The sequence below is a fragment of the Crocuta crocuta genome, unplaced genomic scaffold, assembly GCF_008692635.1.
Source record: "Crocuta crocuta isolate KB4526 unplaced genomic scaffold, BGI_CrCroc_1.0 scaffold943, whole genome shotgun sequence".
In the NCBI taxonomy this organism is placed as follows: Eukaryota; Metazoa; Chordata; class Mammalia; order Carnivora; family Hyaenidae; genus Crocuta; species Crocuta crocuta.
Genome location: NW_027528208.1, coordinates 804,992 through 809,359, shown reverse-complemented (window position 1 = coordinate 809,359; position 4,368 = coordinate 804,992).

The following is a 4,368-nucleotide window of genomic DNA, read 5'->3' as shown; positions in this document are numbered from 1 at the left end:
TGCCCTTTTGTGACTGGCTTATTTCATTTAACATAATATCCTCAAGGTTCATTCATGCTGCATCATGTGTCATGTGTCATAATTTCATTCCTGTTTAAGGCTGAGTAATACTTTATTGTATGTTTATACTACATTTTGCTTATCCATTTATCCCTCAGTGGATACATGGATTCTTTCCATCTTTTGGCTATTGGGAATAGTGCTATGAACATTTGCATACACATATCTATTTGATTCTGTGCTATCATTCCTCTTGGGTATATATCTAGGAGTGGAACTTCTGGATCATATAATAAGACTACATTTAACTTTTAGAGGAACCAACAAACTGTCTTCCACAGTGGCTGCACCATCTTACATTCCCACTGTGATGCACAAGGGTTCTAACCTGTCCATATCCTGGCCAGCATTTGTTCTTTTCCATCATCCTGATAGTAGCTACTCTAATGGGTGTGAGGTGGTATTCCACTGAGGTTAGAGTGAACTGATTTTCCCACCATATACCAAAGATTCCATCCTTTCCCGTTTAATTTGTAGTGCCACCTATACATTATATATCAAGTTCCTGTATATACTTATTTCTAAAACCCGAATTTCTGGGGTGCCTGGGAGGATCATTCGGTTGAGTGTCTCTTGGTTTCGGCTCAGGTCATGATCCCAGCGTTGAGCCTGCTTGGAATTCTCTCTCTCTCTCTCTCTCTCTCTCTCTCTCTCTCTCTCTCTTTCTCTTCCTCTGCACCTTTTTCAGGCTCACACATGTGCTCGCTCTCTCTTTCCTCTCTCTCTTCTTAAATATAATTAAATAAATAAGTAAAGATAAAACCCCAATTTCTCATTGATTGGTGTGTCTAATCCATTCCCAGTTCAACACTCTTTTAATTATTATGTCTCTTTAGCATGTCAAATTTTGAAACTTATGTGCTCCCTACTTGTTTCTGAGGTTGACCAGGCCAACCCATAACATTTGTGAGTCCAGGGGAAGAATAAAAATGGAGTCCCACATATTATAAGGCCAAAAGTCTAAAAGTAAAAAAATTGAGGTAACTACTAAATAAACTTTGATGTACCCTCCTAACTTTGAGAAATATGTTCCCATACAAACCTAAAAGAAAGGCAGGTCTCATACCTGACCACATTGTCTTGTCAATGTCTGTCTGCATAGGCATCCAGTAGTGCCTCTTACTCCAGAGATGGTCTCTGTTAATGGCAGCACCCAGGGCAGTTTCAGCTCCATGTACCCAGCTGTCCCTGCACCATGGGGAGTGGGGGGCAGCTCCGATCAGGTGTTAGAGAATGTCCACAGAATACATAATGAAAATTCTATGGAGAACTGTACTATAGAAGGTCTCAACCTTCCCCTACCCAACACCAGACCCAGGTTGGGTCAGATGTGGGCAGCCAAAGAACCCAGTACAGGCAGACAGAGGCCCATATAAGTGAGTGAGTCCAGTGACCAGCCCTGCCCTGCAGGATTGAGGAAGTTCCCAAGGGGAGTTCAACGGGACTGGACCCTGGAAGAGAGAGTAGAGTGGGAAGGTTTCCCAGTGAAGGAGAGGACGTCGGAGCCTAGGGATCAGCTGTGGTTTTTTTCTCCCCAATCCAGTTCTCCTGAGAAGACACAGGAAAAGATAACAGCGTAAACTATTCCTCACAGACAGAAGCACTTTGGTTTACAATTCTACATATCCAGCCAATCATCCATTTTCTGCATATGAACATATGCTCTTTCTTTTCACAAAATCATGAATGCAGTGGTGAAGCCTTAAAACTGGGCCTTGATAACATGCAGTTCTTTTCCAGGTGGACAAGATTCAAAAGAGCTCCAATACACAGGACGCAGCATGGCAAAGGCAGGAGGGTAGGAAAAACAATGCACATATTTGGGGAATGGTGACAGCCCCATGTGGTAGGCACAAGAACAAGGCAGAGCAGTGAATAAAGTCCAGTGTATTTCCCCTCGGACAAGGTCAGGTCAGAGGTGTGGGAGAGCCAAGACATTCCAGGAGGAAGGAAAGCAGGGACCATTCAGCCCCTCTCACCTATGACAACATTGGGACGCTGAAAGGTGGCCCGGAGAGGCTGCCCAGCCACCTAGAATGGACATCAGGACACACTGCGACCACAGCTCACAGTGAAAGTCACAGAACCAGTGAATGTCGGCGGTAAGCCACCTGAGGCCAGCACTGTCGTTGGTTGGCCAGCTGTGGGGCCCTGGACACTGATGTCCCCCAGTTTCTTCTTCCACAAAGCGGTAGGCACATGCTGTCTCTCACTGCACCCCATTCCTCCTTCCACTACAGTAGCTCTGTGCCCAAGTGCCCCCGCTTAGGACCTCTGTCCCGGGCCGGGGCCATCTCCCACTTTTCATACCTCATTTCTCACCTCCCCCTCTCATTGGCTGGTGTCCCCTCCCACCAGGGGGCCTTCAAAGCCTCCTCAAGTTCAGGCGCCTACCATCCCTCCACTCTCCAGGGCACCTGCCCTTCCCGGCTTCCTGAGTGTCCCAGCCCTATCATGCTCAGGGCCCCAAACCCTCCCGTGGCCCCTAAGGCTCCAAGGGCTCCCCCCTGCCCAGCCCAACAGACTCTTCCAGTTCTCAAGTAGGGCCTGGCTCAGGCCAGCATTCACTGCAAATGCACTGAGTGCCGACCAGGAGCAAAGCTCTGTTGGAGGCTGCAGAATTCCCTGGTAAACGTGGGCTCCACTTCTGCACCCCCGTGTTTAGTTGTCAGAGCTCGGGCGGGGCCCTTAAGTTTTCTGGGCCTCGACTTCCCCTTCTCGCCCATGGAATAAAGCCTGTCCTGGGTGGGAAAAGTTGCCCAGCCCAGGGTCCTGGGAGAGCAGAGGCGGCGCCTGAGGCAGAGCGAGGCCAAGCGCTCGCGCTGGTTCCCACAGCCAGGCCTCTTTGCCGGCAGCCAGGTAGGTGACTGCGCGGGTCAGGTCGCCGGGCACGGGGCCGACCAGCTACAGCGGCGTCCAGGCTCAGGCGGGCCGCCAGGTGAGCGCGCCCAGGAGCTCCAAACGCGTCGCTGGCGGCCGTGCGTCCACCCGACCGACTTCGGGTCATGGAGCCGCGCGCGGGGGGCGCCACGGACCCTAGGGGGAGCAGAGGAGGTACGGGGGGTGGGGAGGGACTGGGCGCGTCCCTGCCACCCCTCGCCCCGCCTGTCTGCTCCTCACCTTTTCCTTCCGACAGGTGGTAAACAAAGTAGCCCTGGCGCCCTAGCGGCGGCGGCGGNGGCTCCTCTAGGGGGGTGGAGTCTACAAGTGCGAGGGGGGCGGGACTCGGAATGTCAGGAATGGGTGGGAGTTTATTGGCCAATTAGAGGGCGGAGCCTGGAAAGTTCAGGAGCCCAATCTTGGAATTGCACCTTCCAGGGAGGGCCTGAAGGTGTAATGATGAGGAGCGAGATCTCTGTGTGTTTTAGAGGGCCGTAAGAAAGTCAGGAGGCTTATTCCAATAGCTTAGCCCAAGATTATTTAATAAGGGGGGATAAGGGGAGGTATTCGTGTTGNGTGGTACCTGGAGAATTGCTTAATTGGGCATTGCCTAGCTAAGTAAATTGTGATTGAGCCTGCGTGTCAGTTGGAAGAGAAGAGGCTAGAATGTAAATTTAGTGGGTTGGGCCTATGTACTTTCTATGGAGAGCCACCAACAGCTTTCTTAGCCTCTACCTTACCCCAGCATTTAGCATCCTGTATTGTAAGGGCAATAATGTTTTCAATAGTCACTTGTCTCAAGACCCTCTTGCTTCTCACAGAGTTGCTATGGTGACAAATACAGAAGGTGTGAAAAACCTATGGATACTTTGGGGGAGTTTCAACAGTCCATGGCGCTGGAGACTTCCTTAATGCATTTGGGGGCACAGATTAGGGGAGAGGATGGCANCATGACTCAGTATTTCATGTATTTTCATAAATTAGGTCTTTAAATTTTTTTTCAACAGTGTTTTGTAGCTTTCACAGTACAGTTTTTACACTTTTTTGTTACATCTATTACTGGGTACCTTATTATTTTGAGGCTCTTGTAAATAGAATTATCTTCATAATTTCATCTCTATTTAGTCTATAGAAACAATTGATTTTTGTATATTGATCTTCTATCTTCTAAACTTGTCAAGCTTGTTTATTATTTATAATACCTGCTAAAGAGCAACATTCAACTGAGAAATTTGAAGATTTAGTTGGTTTTAGTAAGCAATTCATGAACTCGGGAGCGTCCCACCTAACAAGTAGAGGGGAGGTCTGCTAGGAGTTATGCAAAATGGAAAGTTTTTATAGGAAGGAGGATGGGGCAAGAAAAGAAAAAAAAGCAAAAGAAAAGAAATTCTTGTTTTAGGTAAATCACTTATCCTAAGGGGGAAATGT